The sequence below is a fragment of the Athene cunicularia genome, assembly GCF_003259725.1.
Source record: "Athene cunicularia isolate RWA chromosome 1 unlocalized genomic scaffold, athCun1 chr1_part2, whole genome shotgun sequence".
In the NCBI taxonomy this organism is placed as follows: Eukaryota; Metazoa; Chordata; class Aves; order Strigiformes; family Strigidae; genus Athene; species Athene cunicularia.
The window spans coordinates 70,817,088-70,840,457 of NW_020799092.1; positions in this window are offsets into that span (position 1 = coordinate 70,817,088).

Here is a 23,370-nt window from a genome sequence, read left to right on the forward strand (position 1 = left end):
TTTTTTTTTTTTTTTTTTTTTTTTTTTTTTTTTAGAGTTTGGTGGTTTGTTGTTGGTTTTGTGGTTTGGGTTGTTTTTTGTTGGTTTTTTTTTTTTTTTTTTCCCAGAGTGAAATCAACATATTTCTGGCTCCTTCTGAGCATCAAAAAAAATATTAAAAATATGTGCAACATTGTGAGGTTAGAACATCAAACAGAATACAAAATAATGTATTCTCTTTCTGGCACATGGAGCAACTTTTCCTGTTTAAACAACTTCAGTTGTATCTGCACAGAGAGATGCTGTGCAGATGTTGGGTGGCCCTGGCTGGATACAAGAGGCAGCTGAGAGTTGGACCAAGTGTGCCACAGTGCTGTTCTTCAGCTGCTACACCCTTAGCTCACGTTACATTTGCACACTTGAGCACTGCTTTAACCTTTTCATTTAATTTCCCTGCTCAGGATGAAGACAATGAGAGGAGAAGCTGCTGGTTCCTCTTTCTTTCAAATGCTCAACCAACTCAACAACCCATCTCTGATCATCCAGAGCAGCATGAACAGTGCAACTTTTAAAATCATAGCACACTTACAAATACTAGATTTTTTTTAATGCATATAGGGATAACTAAAATAACAGCATCCTAAAAGAAGAGATATAATAAAAGTAGAAGGAGAAGAGAACAAAGATTAGTTTCTCCTTTTCAAAATAAAACAGAGAAAAACAAGAATCCAGTACTAACACTGATTTTTAGTCTCATTTCTATGCCATTCTCTGATGAGTAAGAGACAGGCATAGTATTTCAAACACACCCAGGTACATTTCCTTAGCTGCTGTGCTTTAGAGGGGTCTTTATTTAAATAAGAAACTAGCCTCAGGCAAGTGCCTCACAAGAAATGCTTCCTAATAGATGCTCAGCCCTATATCTTAGCTCATAAAAATTAAGTAGCTGTCGAAACAGATTAACCAACTGTCATGCAGAAAAGAAATTCATACACAGTGGCACTGTGAAGACAAATTACTAAACAAATTTGGTGCCTAGGTAACTCTACATTTTTAATTCAATTATATATTCAGCTCAGTGCCTTTATTTAAATAGCAAATACCAGGTTCTACCTTCTTAACAGTAGCTGAAAATGAGAAACGAAACACATTTTGCATAAAACCCATCTTCTCCAGCAAAGCCAAAGTAGAAGGTATGGAAGGGGTATGTTGCAAAGAAAAACACCATTAAGTGTCTATAGTGTCTGGAATTAAAATATAGACAACTACTATTACAGATAAATTAAAAGCATCTTTCTATGAGATCTAAGCACTTATTAGAGACCTGAATTTTTACTGTTGTCCTTGGCAATTGTATCTAACAAGCAGCAGCAATTATAACATGGCAGAGATGGCAAAATATTTTCCTGCTATAACACTAGAAACTAAATGGTCCTGAGCTATGACACAAGTGTTGGCACACCTGTGCGTATTAGAAGGGAATTTTTCATTCCCTACTTTCTGTATGCTACAGTATTGTGTGATAATCACATCTTGCACCATTCTTGATGGATGTGCAGATCACAACTAAATTAGATCTGTTTGTTTTAATTGGAACAGTAGAAGAAAAGGTTTTGCTCCTGTTCAGTAAAGCTAGGGACTTAGTATGTAACATCTTTGCAGACATAATTACATCAAAGCTGGGTAAAAATAAGTACTAAAGCCTTTAAATAGAGCTTCTAAGACTCTAAAAGTTAATGGCTTTCTTAGATTTTAAAATAAGTTAGAACATGTTTTTGCAAAGGAATAGAATTATTTCAAATTATTATTTAGTTTTAAAACCAGACTAGGGTGACCTACATCATAAGGCAACGTAATTCTGGGATCATAAGACAGACACCACCACCACTCCCCACCCAAATCTTTATGAAATTTTGATTCTATCTTCCAAACCTGTGACTCAAATAATGCATTTCTGTCTTTTATGCAAGGAAGAGTCACTGATTCATCTTATGTTCAGCAGGTTTAATGATCTTTTCTTCCACATTTCTTGTGAATTTGAAGTGTCCAGATGATGCTGGAGCTGGAATGATCATTGATTCCATTCTGAGAAATGCGCTTGAAGTGAAAGAGAAGCTGGTGGAGACGCCTGCTTTCTTCATGGATTTAACCAGCATTGTATGTCATCAAGGAAATACATGCTGCAAATGTTCCCTTGTTTAAAATCTTTAATACAATTAGCATTAGTATTGTGACAGATTCTGACAATATCTTCCAGGTTGAGGTCAACAGCAGTCCCAGAAGAATATGATTTTTTGTTGCCTACTGTAAAACTCAGTCTAATGAAACAGAAATCAATATTGAAATCGAATAAAATTATTCTAGGTAGAAATATATGACTGGCTGGCTCTGCTTATTTGCCTGTATATTTGAGCTGCTTCTACAGTTAAAAAATAGAGACAGAACTTGTGAAGGCTTTTTTCTTTTCTGTTCTGCTGAACTAGTGAAATCACTCAAGGTTAATACAATTAGATGATGGATAAAGTTCTTGATGGATGGGACTGCAGTGACACTGAAAAATGTGGTGCTCATTCTATTAAGAGAGATTTCAGCATCCAATGCAATTAGGGGAGGTACAGATGTGAATATGGTAGTAACTGCAAGAAGAAGAAATGGCTTCATGCATTTGTAAGCCACTACAAAAGACATCTGAATTAAGACAAATACTGGTAGCGAGATCGTCTTTCTTCTTATGATGAAGAAGGTCAACTCAAGAGACAGCATTAATAGACTAGGTCAGAGCTGTGAAATACAGGAATGCTCCTGAGGTGGGATTTGCCTGTGAATTTCTCCCTCGTTAAAAAGAACGAAAAGCCAAGGAGGATGGGGCAGTGCAGTCGGCAGGAGTCAGCGCACACTGTGAAATGAACCTACTCACAATCTGGAACAAGACTCCCAAGATGCTGTGGACACACCTTTGCATAAACTTTTAAAGACAATATGAAGGTAAAACATGTCTTTTAGCTTGAATTTATTACATGAGCTACAAGTCAAACAAGCATTTTTCAAAATAAGCTTTCTTTTTTCCCCCATCAAAAAAAATGTACAAACAACAGGACTAATGTTTACAAACATCAGGAGCAATCTTAGGAAAAAAAGTTATGCTCCAAACTAAACTATGCAGAACACTATGCTGTTTGCTGCTGCTGTCTCTCTGTGCAAGTGTGAATTTTCCTAGGACCAGATCGGACACAGAAACAAAACAGAAGTAGTAGATGAGGTTGTTTTGATCCATATTTGCTAATCTTTTATTTACAACCATCAGAAGAAGGAAAGTGTTGGTAAATGTACTAGTCCAGCATGGCATTTACACCAGATCTTTCCCACGTGAATTCTCCGGTGTCTAATACTCCTGTGTTCAAACTGAAGCTCTGTATCTGACTCTCTCTTTTCCAAAGCCTGCAACATCACAATCACTGAAAACTCATCTGTCTATCAAACCTGGCTTAAGTTTGACAACCGATTTTGAATTTATCACCTGTATCCCACTACCTGCATCCAGTGACCATATGACTGGAAAAATCTTATTTCCCCAGGGAAGATGAATGGAAAAGAGCTACTGATGCTCCGTAATATTTTAGCACAAAAAATGCCTAATTTTCAGAAAACCTCTGAAGCTCTGAAGGAAAAACATGGGGGGTTTTCTCATGCATATAGTATTGGCAAATTCCACACTACTACATACGTTCTGCTTGGAAGTCTTTGTCAGCAGTTGTAGCTGTACAAAATAACAAAGACTCCTACTCTTATCACAACTGTAAACTACATATATCTTTACTGTGGTGGGTTTTTCTACTTTCTATGCCCTTTAGCAATGTGTGCAGATCCATTAAAATGTATGGCAGCTTTCCATCACAATAATAATTGTCACATTCTTCTGCTAATATCAAGCACCCCTGGAAATTAATCAGAAAGAACTTTTATAACCATAACTCCACTCTGTTTTCCTAAACTACAGAGGAGTTATGCCTACTTGGTGTTTTTTCCTTACTGTCTGTTATCACAGATCACAGGCACAAAAGATTTTCAATTTAATACAATGACAACTGCTGATAGAAAATTACATTTATAAACTTGGAAATATTTTTTATGTTTACCAAGCAAACATAGCTCAAGAGTTTAAAAAAAAAAAAAAAAAGAAAATAAGAAAAATATAATTTCAAGTAAACAGAGTTTGCCTATTCTGTACTATAATGATATAAGGAGAATGATCAAAAGAAGATTTTCGTGGCATCTCAACTCCAGTATGGGAAATGTAACTACTTTTTAAATATGGACAGCTCAGAATTAAGAATCATGTGTTCTTATTTACCTCTGACCATTGAAAAACACACGCTCAAATTTGTCACCGAGTGTCCATTATAAACAATTTGGCAAATGCACATATTGATGTTTTCAGTACACCCTGGCATTTTAACAAGCAGATCTCATTACAGAAAATACGATTTCCCCACTTTCATTTTGTAAGAGTACTGATGATCTTAATGTTTATGCTTGAAAGAAAAAATAAATATCACATTTACTGAGGAAATTTGTGGTTATGGCTATTAGGAGGACTTTTCCAAAGTACAAGATTCATTCCGGGTCTCATCCAAGAAGGCTTCCAAATCGACAGATGATCATAATAATCAATGTTTTACATTAGGACCAAACAGAATGTATGCACCAGCTATAAATCCACATAGGTAAGTAACACTGCCAGAAGGGTTTTCAGCAGGATGTACTAACCTTTTAAGCAGATTCTCTTCCCTTAATAGGCTAAACATAGGCACCATATGTAATGCATCAACAGGGCCAAGACATCCAAATACTAAGATACTAGTCACAATATATCCACATTATTGCTCTGACTCCAAGAGAAGGTTTGTTAGCTTCACTATAGAGTTCATGGAAGTGACGACTGTTTCATGCAGGTATCCATTCTGAGTTGCTCTGAGCTGAGAGTTGAATTTGATAACTTAAAAATTCCTAATGAAGAAAGAAGTATGTTGAAAATCCTGCTCTCATGCTAATCAGCACTGCAAGCAAGAGCCTTCTCAGCAAAAGGCATGAATATTACTGCTTCTGCTTCCTTCCTGTATTTTATGTGGCTCTGGAGAGCTATGTGAAGATATATAGCAGCAACTTTTCCAATCTGCAAGACACCATTTATCACCTGTTCAGATGAGTTCTGACACTTGAAGAGACCACAAGGTGTTTTATAACTGGCACCAAGTTTAAAAAATTAAAAAAAAAAAAAAAAAAGGACATCAAGTTGACTTACAATGCACAAGGATATTCTGGGAGCAGGTTTTACTCTATGCTATTGGCTCTGTAAGCCTTGGTGTGAGTTTTCTCCTTGGTACTCCTACCTAGTCCAAGAAAGATACTGATTGGGTTTTTTTTTCAGCTGCAATGAGTTGTTATATATCTTCCAGTTTCTTCATGGAAAGCCTGCCAGGCACACTGGCTACCACAGCAGGAACAAAGCAGTTATTCATGAGAGATGACAATGGTCTTTTGAGATTCAGGGGATATTACACCTTCTCTATTATATATCCAGTTCCCAAATTATGTCATTTCACTATTCCTGACAATACATGGCTAAGGATCATTTGTCAGCTAAACAGGTGAATCCCTTAAAAATGGATGAAATTTAGGATCTTGACTTCTGCCAGTAGGGTAATACGATGTAGTATGGAGGAATTACTGGAGAAGATTAACATGAATACCAATTCACTGAAGCATACTTATAAATGAAGTTATGATTCCCAGATGGTTTCCCTAAGAGCTATGGTTTTGTTTCTGACACAGACATGTCTTTAATGACCATCTTCGGTTAACATCCATCCAAGATCAGCTTCTACTAAAACAGGCTGCATTTTCCATCCAGGCTTCCTAGTAGAGCATGTATTACACTAGGTCTGTTTTTTGTCATAAATGATGGTATTGCATATGAGAGCATATAGTTTTGCTGTCTCTGGGGGAAATGATGATCAGCAGAATACATTTCCATCCTCTATATTTTTTAAACACTGATTTTAATATTTCTATAACCTGAAGAGACTTTTGCCTGTTTAGAAATATTTTTTCAGACCAAATTAAAACTATTTATATTAGGAAAAAAAAACCAACCAAACAAAACAACTAATGCTCTAAAGTAATAAAATCATCTGTATACTGCAGGGGATGTGGACAGTGAGTGGGGATTTAACAACAGCACCTCCTTTGGAGGTGTTTATAGATGGAATCCTGGTTTGCTTTTCATGGCTTTATTCACAGACACCCAAAGATTCTACATAGTTATGACCCAACATCCATGTACATTCTTGTACAGCTCCACCACAGTCACTACCTCTTTTCTCTGAAGATTTATGAAGTCAGGTGTCTATTTCCAGGCTGAAAGCTCCTGGCTAATTGCAAGGACCAACTCTAGAAAGGGTGAGTTACTTGCCATACAGCTTGCTCTAAGGTCTGGAGTTATATCAGAAACTGCTTGCAAAGATACACTCCCTCTAGGTTTGCTTTGAGGACTGCTTCAAACTTGCTGCTCAACACATATTCTCTTCTGTGGATTCTGACAGAAAGAAGAAAAAAGGCTCACAAACAACTATGATTGATTCTGGTTAGCCTCAAGCTTTCTGCAAAATTTTCTGCTCTGGCACTGAACTGGGATTTGCCAGAGCATCTAATTTCACTATATATCACTTTCAAAGATAAACCTCTGCAATGGAAGAGGGGATGTGGAAGACTATGCACAACATGCCAATACAGCTGTATTTTGCTCCTACTAAAGTGGTTTGGTTTTTCATTTAAAGAGTAGAAGTTAAAAATTGAGCCCCAGTGTTAGACCATCTGTGAAAAGAAGGGCACAATGTTACATGACATTTCAGGCTTCTGTCTTCACTGGTATTAGGCTGACACCAGAAGTTTGATTTTGAGTGTTTGTTTAATGTACAGACATGGAAGCTGAAGTTACATCTTTGATTGCAGTCTGGGAAGGGTTAACATTAAAAAAGAACAACTACCTTCCAAGTTAAAAACAAGGAAGAAACCTTTTTCAGACACACCTATATCATCAGTACAGATACTAGGACTGATAAATTTCATAGCCTCATAAAATATAGGGAAGACTCTGTGTGTCTAGGAGATGGAGCAGACAGGAGTGTAGGCTAGTAAATATGTTGTAAGCAAGAGGCCACTTCTTTTTCTGTATCAGCTCTTCTCCCTTTAGTCATTAGAAGACAGAGCATGAATACAAAACTGTAATCTGCAGCAGCAGCAGCTGTTCTACCAATACAGACATAAGGGCACAGAAACTCACAGTGGTACTGGTACTTTGTGGAAACAGCCAGATACTATTTCAGTTTTTCATGAGTCGCAAGAAAGCCTTTATCCTTCAGTTCCAGATTTCCAAGCAACATGAAAAACAGAAGAGGCTATAGCTTTTCTAGGGCAGCTATACTTGTAGACCTCTCGAGTGTACATTCACGGTACTTGAAATTCCAACTGAAGGAGTAAGTAGTCATGGATAAGTGTTGCCATTTAATCTCCCAATTCAGATAGGTGGCTTTTCTCCCTGTGGAAGGAAAAAAAACCCAACCAAACCCAAGCAACATCTTTGGGTACACACCTCTTACAAAATCAGCTAAAATCTGTTCCTTGTTCTTTCTTCTTTAGTCTCCATCATTCATTGGAAGAGCAGAAAGGGAACTGAAGGCCAAAAGTTTATCCCTCCCTATTGAATTGTCAACATAAGAATAAATGGTGCCAAGAGACCGTTTTTTAGACCACATGACATATTTAGATACTTTCAGGAATCTGTCCCTATGATTCTCTTGTGGAAAGATGAGCAAAACTGAACTCATACATTTCCAGGTGTCTACAGATGTCTCAGCTTTCCAACAAAGAGGATTTCATTTTCCTTTGAATAAGCTTTGATGCACCTTAAGGTCAGGAAATGGTTCAAAATCAAGACCCAAAATTCTCTGATCGGCATTGTCCCTGAAGGACCGAGATATCAGGACTGATCTCCTGAGAAGCCTGCATGGAGAAGGAAAGCAGCCCTGAACTCTTTGACTACATGCTCAAGCTTGAGTACAGAAACTTGAGTTTTTCAAACCAGATGAATAACTACCAAGACAGCTGTCAGGACACACGTGTTTCTTCATTGCCCAGTGGCAGAAACCTATTTAGGGAAAGGAATCAGGGAACCTTTCTTTCACACCTGGGCCAACAGCCTCATATTGTGTGTTTCCTCTCCTGACCAAAGCAACAATGTGTGGTATGAAGAACTACTCAGCAGCACAAGTAAGAATCACTGAAGAAGGTACCCTTGCTGTTTCTTCTGGCTTTCTCTTCTATTTAAACCAGTGCTGCCAGCATCAAGTGAGAAAGACTTGGCAAAAAGCAAGAGCTAGACTTGGATGACTAATCAAAATTATTAGTCAGAAGTGATAAATGAGAAGCTTTTGGAGCTGATCCAGTGGGTGTTTATAAAGCACAGAGAAAGCATCAACACTTTCCTAATGGTGATTGATGGTTCTGATCCGTCTTTCTCTTTTCTGTCACTGCTCACACTGCATCACTCCAACCATGAAGTATGTCAAACTGTTCCTCTTAAACAGACTGTAAACCTTCAAACACTGAAGAACAGCACGTGTTACTTAAGATTACAGGTTTTATACAAATATTAAGCAAAATGTACACTATATTCAACAAGCTGTGCTGAAAGGTACCAGTGCGGTTCAATTACAGCAACTGCCTCTTCAATGGCTCTGAGGCCAAAAGGTCTCCTGCTTTTATATTACTTGAGCACTCTTTAAGCTTCCAAAAAAGTTATACTATTCACCTTTAATGAATTCAGATAAATTAAAATTTCATAGGAAAGAATGCCTGCTTCACTGTGAGACCATTTAATAGAAAACTTTGTTAACTTATTCAGAATTGGGAATATCATTTTGCCTATTGTATACCTCTACCCTGAATATTGTAAGAACATGACATAAAAAGTGCTCTGGCTCAGTACAGACATTCTTACAAAGATCTGCCTAGCCCAAGATCCTGTCTCTAACAGGTTCCAAAACTGGATATAGAAATAACTGTATAGAAAATAGTTTAAAACTGTACTTCTCTAGCATACTCTATTTCAAAAGAGTTTGCAGCCAAGGGAATTCCTGACCCACAGCTCATATCCCTTTTAACCCCTGTAAATTAATAGTCACAACATCCTGTGATAAGAGCGCTATCTCTTAGTAAAAATGCACTATGAACAGCAACTTACAAAAAACCAAACCAAAACAAACCAAAACAACCCACAACAAAAACCTGAAACCAAAACCTAAATCTGCCACTAGCTAATATGTGGAGTCAGTGCACAGAACACTTGTATCAGGCTTTCTGGAGCACCATAAGTGCTTTGTCATTGTGTTCCTCAGTGGTCTTCTCCTTTGTAAGGTGAAAGATAGGAACATTACATTACTACCTAGAACAATTATTTCAGCATGTTAAATTTTTAAAGACATCTTGTACATATGACATTTCCGGAGACAAAACAAAAACAGATAAGAGGAGTGATGCAATTTTATCTACCAACTCATAAAAAGAAAATTAGAATAACAAATTACATTACCCAAGCTTGGAACAAATATTTCTTTCACAAGAACTGATGTGTTACATCAATGAAGGCTGACAAACTACAATGATGAACAACCAGAAGAGAGTTGTGTGCACAAATTAAGATCCATTCACTGCCATCCTGGAAATGCTCAGCCTAATACCAGCACCAAAGACTGGAGGCGTAAATTGATCATCCTGCTCATGATACACACTGCTCAGGGAAAAAAAAAAAATGCCTGTAGCTCCCACACTGGCCATGTTCTGCATAGGTCTGCTCTAGGCAATAAAGTAATCATGGCCTCAGTGCAGCAAAACATCCCTATCCTGAGGGCTGACAGGGATTCCTTCAGGCTCAAAAAACCCTTGAACAAGAAGCAGACTAGGCAGAGCAGGCAGATTAATGTTACCTTGCCCCCATCCAATCTCTCCATAGGTTTGTATAATTTGACATGGTTTCCTTTGAGGACAGGGAAATTAACTGAATAATCTCTGAACAAACAGGAGACTAAAAGAATTCAGAGCCAGAAGGACAGCCCCGGTCAGAGCTACCAATGCAAAAGGCTGCACAAGACAAATCTCTGATCAATGGTCATTCTGTAATAGGAATATTTTATCCAAACAATGCAGTTCTTGAACTCCGTTCCCAGTGGGATTCAAAAGGAAAAGTGTGCCAGCAAGGAGGCAACAAGGAATAAATCAACAGCCAAACTTCACTATCACACGCACTTTAAGTCCACAATACAGTGGAGTGGGATGGGATAAAGGAATAAATAGATAAAAAAATGACACATTGTAGAGTGACACCTAGAATAAAATGGAGAACACTGAATGGTGATGCAAATCTCTCCAATGATGAGAAAGATTTCAATAAGAGAATAATAATAACTTTAGAACACAGTTAGAACTGGAAAAGTCAGCTTTAATATCTTTTAAAACCAAAGATATTGGTCTAAACTATTAGACTACATAACTTATTTTTAATTTATTTGATTTATTTACACTACTCTTTAAATTTTGGACAATAATGTAATTTATTGACTGGTTTTCTTGTTAGGCAACCTGAGAGACAAAAGCAGACTTCCATTAAGTGCACTGGGATGCCTCTGCTCTTCAGAGTACAGATTTTCACTTCTCAGATCAAATTCCCCCCAGCCAGTTTCTGCCTTGTAGTCCAGTAAGGCGAGTCAACCGTTTCCTGAAGCAGGATTTCAGACACTGTTGGTTTGTTTTCCTGTTGCTCAGGAAGAAGCATAGTGTCTCACGTCCTGCTCTGTGTAATAAACACCGGACAAGATACCATTCTACTTAAGCACAGCAATATTAAGGAAGAGTCTAACCAGGGCTTTTCATAATACAAGCTCCTTGAGTCTGTGAGATGAATCACACAGTTCAATGAAGTGAGACAGAATGCTTCCAGTAATTCCATATCTTAAGTTCTAGGAGACACTATGGATCTCACAGTAGGAACAGGTACTATTTTAAAATGTCTAGATTAAGGGTTTTTTCCCCCATTGTTTTAGTCAGTGTTTCTATGTTTAGAAATTAGTGATGTATACGGACTAAAATGATGCTATAAAGACAAATACGCAGTCAAGAAGATAGCAGAAATTACCTAAAGGTTGAAATTAAACCTTTTGCAAATAAACATTCACACCTGAAAACGCACCATAAATGCATCCTTCAACTTGAAATATGTTGAAGTGAATAGGCTTAGCCCTCAGCTCTTCTGAGAGAGCAAGAACACATAAACCACTTCTATCCAAACTCAGCACAGCTGGAAACCAGCTGTGTGCTCTGTTGCTCAAGAAGCAAAAATAAAATCTCCAGTCCACCTACAACACAGTTGTTGCCAGAGCTACTGAAGGGACTACAGCCATATATTGAGGCGAGATGACTCATTTAGATGTCTTCTAAAGTCTGCTCTTCCCTGAAAGGTTACTGTACAACGTTATGAGAGTCTATAATTGTGTCAGAGAAAAGAGTTACAAAGACTCTGCTTATTTGAAAGCCAATGGGCATGTTTACTGTCAATAATTTTCATAATGGGTGAAATGATGTTGTACAGAGTTGGCCACAGTTCCTAAAACTCATCTTAAACTTTAGTGGTGCACAGTTTGCAAGTGTTGGGACAGCTAATGGCTCTGTTTTTTCCAGCGTTAATACTGCTTGTTATGTTACATTTCTTCCAGCGTTAGCAGTAATTAAGGTGTCAGTTTGCAAAGATAGAGCCTGAGTACACTCTTGAGCCCCAATAACCCTGCCCACGTCTCAGAGTCTCATTCCAGGCCCCAGGGCACCAGTGCCTGCCCCAGCAGGGCCGTAGGATGCCATCTCCAGTCCTGCCTGACCACCAGCCCCGCTACGCCAGGCGCCCCTGTCCTGACCCCTCCCGTCTACACAACCTTGCCCATCCACCCCAGGCTGGGTCTGACCCTGGCTCCCCTCACCAGGCCTGATCCTGACCCCACCACAACTTTTGGACCCCTGACTCCAGGGAACTTTCTATACACTACATTTTGAAAGTGCGTAAGTAATCCACATGTGAAGAACATCATGTTTGAACATTGGAGCCCAGAACTACAAGACTGTATCTGAAACTGAGAACATCTGATTTCTCTCTTCATTTCCTCCATGGATGAAAAAGGAATGGCAACAGCTTCCTACTAGCCAAGAGGAGCATGGGGTAATTATCCAATCTACTTCCAAACACTTGTCAACAAGCAAAAATGCTCAAACCAACTGCTAAATTTAAGAGTTGTAGTTTTCAATCTCTGTATTTTCTATTATTTTACTGTTGTAGTGTAGTATTCTACTTCGTTAAAATAAATAATTCAGTAGCTTATGATTTTTCATCAATACTTTTAATAAAATAAATATTGCAAATGTACTAAAAAAAAGCATTCATGAGAGCTCACCAGCAAGGCAAATACTGCCCAGACTTTTAACAAGAAGACTCCAAAACCAGGTATTCATAAGAGGATGTTTTTAACTGAATAGTTAATAATATAGAATAACAAGTCTTAGTTCTTTAATCCTAAAGGCATTTTAATTTCATTTGAATAAAACATTTTCCAGACCAAAACAATTACTCTCAATACCACCTCCTTCTTTTACACACCATGCAGACAGTTACGGGGGGAACAGCTCCTCTGTTATTCTGGCAGAGAAGTGTGAAGAAATCTTGAGCCAAACCCAAGATTAACATGCTTAATTTCAGTCTTTGCATTTAAAGTAATATTTTTTAAATATGGTGTCCAAAAGATATCTCTTTTCTACTTTCTCAATTTACATTTTCCCTTCTAAAAACGCAGCATTAAGCTCCTGAAGAAAAAAAAAAAAATCACTAACCTGATCACACGTGAGCACAATCACAGAGAATGATCTGAACAGTGCTCAAATACTGCTCGAGAAATATCTCTGCACTGGCAAGGTCATTGCTGCTTCATGGCTGGGACTCTGCTGGCTGCACATTGCTGAAACCACCCATTAGCAGGCTGGTTCTGAGGAAAACACACACTTACAAAATACTAGGTCCACTGAGAACGTTTTCTCTTTAGATGTTTGGGATTTTAGTTCAAGTTCTCACAAATAAGTGTAATGCAGTCTCTTTTGCTTTCTCTCTTCCCCCATCAATGCTCCTGAAATCTGCAGGATGAGAACTTCAGAGACTAAAGGCCTCTAATCATCTAGAAAAGCACAAAAAAATCTGTCCTCCCCCATTTAACCCCAGGAATGCCTCAACCCCTCTTTGCAAGGATCACCTCCCTTGGAAAGGAAAAAGGAAAACAGTTCAACAAAAGAGTTTGATTTTAAGCTTTCTGCTAAGGCTCTCCCAGCAATGCTAATGCCAAACCTGACAAATAATCTCATGGCAGCATCACCTTGCCACAAACAGATCATTTACCAAGGGTCTGGGTAAAATATAGTTTAAAATCACTTTGCTCCGAACTAAAAGCAACAACAAAATATTTTAAAGCTTAGATTGATCTTTTACTTCCCTGCCTCACCAGCACAAAGGATTTCCATTGATTGAGAAAGAAAAATTGCCTAACAAAAGCAAGGAAGCATTCTACAAGAAAAGACTCCCCAAAGAGAAGTCCAGAAGTCAACATTTACTGTCTAGTGGGATCTGAAACTCAAATTCAGAGCCTTAAAAACACACACTGAATATACTAAAATGAAAAACCAAACCTAGACATCTTGATTTTAAATTACTTCACGCAAGTTAGACCAGAATGGAAGTCATCTGAGAAAGCTATATTGGAAAAACGCATGCATTGACTTCAGCTGCTGCTAACTCAATTCCAAAGTTTTAAATATGCATATCTACTATAATAAAATTGACAGTTTCCAAGAATTTCTCACACTTCAGACAAATGCTTGCGATTGAAATGTGTAACTATTTGCAGTCAACAGGAGTTCTAAGAAACTTTCTCAGGACGGGGGGAGAACGAAGATAAATTTGCGATATTAATATTTAGGTAAATTGAATCTAGAATAAATTTCTCTCGGTGTTATACTATAACAAAGCTATAATTCAGATGAGCAGACTGATGCAAACTCATACATTACTGTGATTTTTTGGTTAGGGTACCTGTTGGCAAAGTACCTTCAACATAATTAGGGTAAAAAATACTTAAGTTTATAAATCTACCCATCTTGTTGACATGTCATTATGAAAATGAAGTGAAGAAGTTTGTATGGAAACATACTAAAAAGAAGGTCTGATAATATGGCATGTATGAGGCTTTTCATTACTAAGAGGAGTGGTTAAAACCTAAATCATTAAACAATTCAAAGTGTTTTTAAAAAAAGGGTAAACCTGACCGTTGCTCAGAGGCAAAGTAGTGCTATTAGATTAGGAGCTGATGAGTCACACCTTCAGTTGTAACCCTTGTTTAACAGTACTTTAACCTGGATTCATGCCAAAGTTTTAACCTTCACAGAGACTTCTCCCCCTGACCCATCCAGGTTTAGAGATGCTATCAAATCATTAAATAGCACATCAGAAATCACTTCCCACTTTAGTCAAGATTGGGAGCCATCTACTTTGAAAGGAAGATACTGGCACAAATCACTAGTATTCAGTCTGTAGAATACCCTTCCTAAAATTTCCTAATTTCCCCAGGGATAAACAAGTACTTCTGCAGCAGGCAAAGAATTAAATAATCCTAGAGCATTAACACACACCAAAAAAACCCCCAAGCCCAAATGCAAAAAAAACCCTCCAAAAAACACCCACTAAAGGAGCAATAAAAGCAGAAGCCCGTCCCTACACATACAGTGTTGTGCCTTAACATCACCACAGCTTTACAAGGGTGCTGCTGCATTAATCTAATACTAACAAAAATTGAACAATAGCTGATGCTGGCAACATTCAAACAAAAACCTTACCGTACAGCACAGAAGAGATTTTGTTGCAATGTATACTTAAAGCATACACAACAGAAAGATAAATCCAATAGTTTTGTCTGCATTACCAAAGTCCTAAACGACCATTAGTAAGTCTGTGAAAAACCTTGAAAAGTTGCAGGAAGATAGCACAGTGCTGTTATTCAGATTTTACACACAGGTGAAAATGTATTGAATACGTAATATTTTAAGCAGTGTAGACCTTGGATGGGCTGACCAATTTCACAGTTGAGAGACATCTATGCAGTGATTTGTACTCCTGGCACAGACTCAAACTATCTCTGGTCATCAATTACCTGGGTAAGGAAAACATATTTTGAATAAGAATATTTTTTTCTAGGTTTGCCTTGACTCATTTTAAGGCAAAATTTCACAGTCTATATACACTGATATGTACTGATTCATTCTTGAATCATCAGTTTAACAGAGAACAGTGTTTGGAATGGAGCTGCAACATAGAACATATGCAAACTAAATGGATATGGGGCTGTAAAAGCAAGAGGGTATAATACATTAAAAAGCCACAGTAGCTTACAGAAACTTCAACTATATCTTAATACACACTCAAAAACTTACAGAATGCCATAATTAAGTGATAGCCTTCGATATGTATGCACGATGATGTCCTTAACTGCACAAACATTTACAAACTCTTCTGCAAGACCTTTGCCCATTTTAATGTAAAAGATAGATAGCAACATTCATTAAATGAACAGATACTGAAAATCTGGCTTTCTCCTCAGTGTTCAGTGAGCGACCATATGTTTCAGTTTAGCGTGCTCCATCCAAATATACTCTGCAAACAGAATGATTAATTCTCCTGGGGCGTTTTTCAAGCGTCCCTTAATACAATATCTAACAAGACAGACTCATAGAATGTTTTGGGTTGGAAGGGACCTTAAAGATCACGTAGTTCCACCCCCCTGCCATGGGCAGGGACACCTTCCACTAGCCCAGGTTGCTCAAAGCCCCGTCCAACCTGGCCTTGAACACTGCCAGGGAGGGGGCAGCCACAGCTTCTCTGGGAACCTGTGCCAGTGTCTCATCACCCTCACAGGAAAGAATTCCTTACTCATATCTAATGATTTAAAACCATTATCTCTTGTCCTGTCACTACAGTCCCTGATAAAGAGTTCCTCCCCATCTTTCCTGTAGCCCCCTTTAAGTACTGGAAGGTAGCTATAAGGTCTCCCCAGAGCCTTCTCTTCTCCAGGCTGAACAACCCCAACTCTCAGCCTGTCCTCACAGGGGAGGTGCTCCAGGCCCCTGATCATCTTTGTGGCCTCCTCTGGACCTGCTCTAACAGGTCCATGTTCTTATGTTGGTGCCCCCAGAGCTGCACAGCACTCCAGGTGGGGTCTCATGAGACCAGAGTAGAGGAGGACAATCACTTCCCTTGACCTTCTGGCCACTCTTCTATTAATGCAGTCCAGGATACCGTTGGCTTTCTGGGATGTGAGCACACATCATAAATACCAGTTTATTTTTATAAGACTCCTTATAGAAAGGGAATCATATTATCTTCACCTTTCAACTGAAGAAATGCAAGACAGGAAGAGATTAAAATAGCATATATTTAGTGATTTGCTGCCCAGTAGGCAGGAAAACAATCTGATGGTTTTTTAGGACTCTTTATGTTACTTGGGCTTTACGTATCTAAAGCATTCAAGTTCTCTGTCAGTTTTGAGTGCTCAGCATATCTGTAGCTGAGATTCCAGCTTCTCCTTTCTGTGAAAATTCAGATTTAAACAGGCCAATTAACACAATATAGGAATTCTGTGGCACAAGCATTGCTATAATCCAGTCCTTCAGAGCAGCACTGAACTGCTTCAAACATGACACTGTCCCTTCTTTTCCTACCTTCCTGCTTAGTTCACTCAGTTTCTGCATTCATTGAAGCAGGGTTATAAAAATCATCCATGGTGACTCACAGGAACCCTGAATCTCATTGTTTTCTATGTAGAAAAAGTTTTTCCAGTGATTTTGAACTTTGCTGGCTGTAACTGTTTTCAGTCCAACCGTTTCTTTCTCTCTCTCTATACACAGGAACCCTTCTGCCTAAATCCCCTTCACCCTGTCCACTGATGCATCTAGTGGTGTCATAGCAAGTAAGCAACCAGGCAACCCATTTTTTGGCATTTCAGTCAGAAGAGAGGATTAATCCTGCACTGCATACATTAAAAGTAAGATCACAAAGGTTTTTACTGCAAATGTACCAACATCTACACATACCCAGGCTTCTGCTGGCAGGCAAGCACAGCTCGCCATGTCACCACCACCACCTTGTCACTGGGCTGCTCTGCAGCCAGAATGTCCACATTCACTTCCCCATGAGACAGCATGAGGTCACCTGGATGTGACCTAATGGCCAGCTGCACCACAGGGGGCTTCATTGCCTGCTCCAAAGCAGTGGTGGGTTTCATAATGAACGTGTAGAATATGAAATGCATAAGCAGTCTGGGGACTTTAGGATACGTGCCGCCTTCCTCACCCGAATACCCTGACCTCATATCCTGAGCTGCAGAGCAGCTGGCTTCAACAGAGAGCTGAAGGAACAGGAGAGCGATCTCACTCTGACAAGGTAACCCACAGCTCTGCAGTCCAAAACACTGGTTTGAATCCCTTTATGTGGGACATTTTGATCCCTCAACTGCTGTGGATAGTGAAGGACACTGGCACCTCATGCTCACCTGTGCCATTTCTAACCACATTCATTGTGTCTGCCTTGAGGAGTTGATTTGGAGCTCTGCAGCCCACAACGACCTCTTGCTGTCCATTTTGGGGACAGTCAGGGATTTCAAACACTCCCTCAGGCCTGGGAGCCAGTGAAGAAAAAACACCAAGTGGTTCCTTAGCTCCAGACACAGCTTTCTAGATCAGCAACTGGAGCTGCTCCATTCTACCCAAGGAGCACCAAGGTAGCCTGGAAAACAGCCCACATTTGGGATTCTGCATTGTTTGGGAGCTGTCCTGAATTTAAGTCAAGCATGAACTATGGGACACCAAGTTTTGGTTTTGGTTTTTTCTTTCTTTTCCCTCCTGAAATCAAGTGAAGTATTTAAGGTCCTCCTAAAATAAACTTAATGCATTACCCGTGTGTTTCTGTATGGTACATTTATTTCATCAGTGATGGTTAAAGTCCTGTGTTTTATAGGCAAGCTCCCAGTGTCATGAAGAAACAAAATCAGATCTTTGAATTTATATTTCAATCAGGCTGCTGACAGAGTGGTCACCTCCTTGACCTTGAACTTTAATTTAAATCCTAGTAACATTAACAAAGTCATCTAAACGGTTTCAAAAGTATATTGGAAGGGGAACAACAACAACTTATGCTCCGGAGCATGGTTCTGCCCAGGAGATGGACATGGAAGCAAGTTTCATATTTCAGGGTAACCTGTGGGTGAAACTCTACACTGGCTGAAGTAATCAAGACTTTTGACATTGATTTCAGTGAAACCAAGGTGTAGCCTTAAAAGGAAGAAAACCCACCCAACCCAGACCACAATGAGGGAGATTAAATCTCCAGCAGGAGAGCCCTCAAAGTTCTCTGCACTCACGCAGCCAGAAACATTTTGTGCTTGCCACAATCACTGCTTCAAGCTCACTTGAATAATACAAGTAGTTGAATTTCTTAAATTCCTAAAGTGTTTTCTTATGTTGAAAGATATTGTTCTTTTTTTTTAAAAAAAAACTTTAATTAATTCTATTGCAGTCATCCTTTTGATCTGTGTTATTGTTGCTGATACTGTTCAAACTACCAAACTACTCCAACATTTACTGCTTTCTTAGAAGCCAAAGAAGGAAATTTGTTCCTGCAAAGTAAAAAAAAAAAAAAAGCATTCCTCACAGTCATGTTTTAGTATGGGATTTCAACACTAACATCAGTTGAACAACACCTGTTTGTACAAGCTGAAGAACTGATCCCATTAGATTTAAAAGCTAAAGAACTACAGGATAAAGTTATCAAGACAAACTTCAATCCCAAAATAGCCGAATTACACATATCCGGACCTGACTTTCCTCTCTGAACAATCACAGAGTTTAAGGGATTGAACAAAGCCTAAACAGTTTCCAAGTACTGTCTTAATTATTTCCAATTTTTTTTCATTGTTAAGAACTCAGAAACATGATAAAAATAATCTGATCTTCCCATCACATTTTTCTTCAGTTTGATATTAAGGAACAGAATTATTTGACTTCTCTTATAATGCTCGTTTCCACCACCTGGCTTGCATCCTTCTGTCATCTCTTTTTTGCCAACAGTAGATGGCACCAGTAATTTCTACATTCATTATAATACCAAGGGGGTTTGTTGTGTTTAATATCCATGGTTTTATTTTCTTGATTGTATTCTATGGCTTTCTTTAATATGTCACCATTACAAAATTCTGCTTGTGAAAGTCACCTAATTTGTCGGCATGTGCTTCATTTAAGTATCTGCTAATTAGTCAAGTGTTTGGGATAATACTTCCTAAAACTATACCTTGATACAATGCCAAAACAGTAATTTTCTGCTTTAACTTTAATTACTATGGCAGCAGCTCTGCTGGTATTTAGGCAAATGCTTTATTTTACCCTTATACTTATCTACAGGTTCGTATTTTTTTGTGTTATTTGAGTCTAAGGTTAATTATTCAAACACAGTTGCATCATATTTTATATATATATACACACACATGCAAATATATATATACAGACACAAACACACACTTCTACACAAGAAAACAATTACATCAAGAATTCAGCTCTGACTGCCAGATGTAGGATACATTCTTTTGCTTTTCAAACTCAACTCCCACCACTACTATCCCCCCCAAAATACCCCAGAACAAACAAACCTTAAAGTCTCTATTGTAGTGATTAACTAAACATATGTATCCACAAGTTCCTTTTTGTATTCTGTGGGGATATGCAAGCACTTTTAGGATGTATTTTAGGTGAATACATTCAGTCAGATTAATTCTACCTTTACCTTCATAAGGTTAAACAGAAATTTATGATTAATTTAGCAAACGTATGATTATTTTTTCAAATACTTTCAATTTACTAGAAACAAAATTGTGATTTGGGTTACTACATACACGTATATACATATATTCCAACATTTTCAAAACTCACCATGATAAAATATTCCAGTGCATTGGGTAAAAGCATCACTGATCTAAAAGGAAAGACCTACACCCCGCATGGATTGCTGACCTATTGAGTTCAGAGACCACTGGCTTCTTGAGTCTCAAGAACACATACAGCAGGCACTTACAGTGCTCAATAGGGTTTTTTTCCCCATACATGTACAAAGTTAATGTTCATCCCCACTCCCACCTAAACCATCTGTTGGTGTGAGAATGATCCAAGTCTGGGTCTTCATGTGAAGAATCTGCCACCCCCCACAGAGAAGAGAAAAATACGTTTTTGAACAGCCATGGCCACATAGTCTATATCCAACTGGTATTTCAGGTGTTGACTGGGCAAGAGGGATGGCTTTGGTTGACAGTAACCTACAGCTGGGCTGTGGGAACAGGCTGTGCACATCCTTCACTGCACACTGGCATGGGCAGCCCCCTTCTCCCTCATTCCCTTTTGCTGTTCAGATCATGGCTATCCCTAGCCCTGCATTTGGCAGATGATGGACGTGTTTGTCAGCATTTTTACATTTCCCTTTTGGGACAGGCTATGTTTTTTTTTCATTGCTTTGCTTTTGCTTTTAATATAAATGAACTTTCAAGCTAATCAAGTCTCCATTGTTAAAACCTCTCCTGGGATATTCTGCAAAACAGTATTGTTAGGGATCTTTCTGCTTCCACCTTATACTCTATTTGTAGTCCCTCATTTCAATACAATTTTTTAGGTTCATTCTGCTTTTATTGCCAGACAAAAACAAAAACAAAACAAAACCAATTGAGAAGCCAAGCACAAATGCAAATTTGATGTATTCAATATAATTCAGTACATCTAACTTCAAGCTGCAATTTCCTCTGAATTTAAAAAAAGGGAACATCTGGCTTTTAAAATTGAAATATTACAAAAAGAAATAAATCAGTAAAAGCTGGAAAGGTCTGCCTAATACTTGCAATCCATTACAAATGAATTGTAATGTTTACTGTAATCTTTTAATGGAATCCTCTCCAACCTCTTAACAGGTTACTTACTCTACATGTAAACAACAAAAAATAATCTCCCACATCTCACACTGTTTCTATAACAAGATCACACAAATCAATACAGATTTGAACTTTATAATCTCTACTTTGTTTCATTATTATCATACATGAAACGTGCAATAAGAATAAGATATGCACTAGGGAGTAGTACAGAAATGCCATATTATTAAAACAGTACAATCCCAACCTTCACATGGTTAAAAGGTCTTAATATTCTACACGCTTTCCATTCTAGCATGACAATCATTGGTGACATCACAAGTATCTGCTAGAATAAGCAGCTATAATTAAGAGCTATAATTAAAGTACTCCAAATCACTCTCACTGTAAATGTAGATATATTCCTTACACTACAGCTTCTAAATTCCAGTATAAACCTAGGTTAACTTTTAAGTGAAGAATGAATAGTGTTTAAACATGAGAAGACTTGGGTGGATCACAGTAACTCTTTAAATAAACACATGGAAATTGCTACTACAAATAAAAAAATCTCTTCTCTTCTACAAAATGACCTTGAACTGAAGTAATGCAGATTCAGGTTACAGAGCTGGAGAAAAAACACTTCTGGCATAAGAGAAGCACCAGAATAGACTGCCTATCTACAAAGACTATGGAATATCCATTTCTGAAAATCTTTAAGAAAGAGCCAGATAAACATCTGTCAGGAAGTACGTAGCTATAGTTGATCTTGCCTCCAGATAAGTAAGGAACTAGGTGAACTCTCAAGTTCCCAGGCAACCCTCTCCTTATTTCTACACAGCAGAGATAAGATTTTTATATTTTTATTAAATACTGTAATGATAATGCAACTCTTTCTCATGTCTAAGTTATTTTAGCAGAAACTTCTGGTATACTCTTACTGAAGGATTCAAAATCATCAAATTTTCTTTAGCACACCCCCCCCAAATCCCTCAAAACCCCAATAAGCTCTTATAATTTTTTTTACAGTAATTTTTGCTAGTTAACATTTTAAGTCAAATGCTATTTCAAAAGATAACTTTTATGCTACAAACTAAAATTAAGTAAATTATAAGATAAACGTGATTAATTTGGTCTGATTTTAACATAACAGTCATATTTAATGGCAAAAAGCTAGCATGAGCTCTCATTTTATAGTTAATTTTATCTAACAGACCAGAGCTTTGTAGCTTGAATGATCTAATATTCATCAAAATAAATAATGTTTTTTCCTATTTCTTTGCCAAACAACATACAGATGTGCACATGCACTCATACAACTACATGGCTTAGACTCTGTCTTCTGAGATATTCCTATTTACTAAATGTCAGTCCTTGTACTGAATTTGGGGGGAGTACACACATTGCTGGTTTCTCCCCAGTGATCTTTATCTTAGGACCAATTTCAGTGGAAATAGAGTATCTGCTTTTTAACATTACAGAATGTTAGTAAGTTCAAGTATGTGAAAAGTCCCATTATGTAAACACAGTTTGTGTTTATGTAAGTTAGGCATACACACAAGAGTCCTGGTGGATCACCACCTCTGTGAAGTATGTCTGAGAATGTATCGATATCTTCTTACTTTTGTCTATAGTGAAAATATAAGGCTAAGGAGTGAAATGCTTCAATTACTTACAAATTTAAACTTCTCTTTGGTCACCTAGCACTATCCTACCTTTATCATTCTCCCTCTGAGGATCACTTTATTTACACATTTACTTTTTATCACGCAGCTGTCACTTGCATTTATGTGGAAAATCTGCCATTTCTACTCCCAATATATAATTTAGAGCATTGTCAAAACCATCACCCAAGAACAAAAGACATTTGCTGATGTGGAACATCTGTGGGGTTCGCGGATCTGGACTCTTCCCAACATTCCTTTTTTTTTCCCCTCTCCTCTTCTCATTTCACTGATTTCAAGTAGTTTTTGTTTTGTTGCGTTTAAAGCAAACATTTACAACCTTTATTTCCCAAAGCATACATTCTCGATAACATTAAAATCATTGTTCCTCTTCCCCTCCTCCAAAAAGGGAAAAGCAAGCCACACCTGTGCCAAATTTCTGAGGAATCTGGAGACTTAAAATTTAATTTCTCATAAATTAGCTTAAATTCATCTGTCCAAGCCAGATGTAGATTGGAGACAATCACCAGCATTACTTAGATGTAGTCAGACTTCCACTCCACAACTTCCATTCCACAGTCAAAATATTTTATTTCACC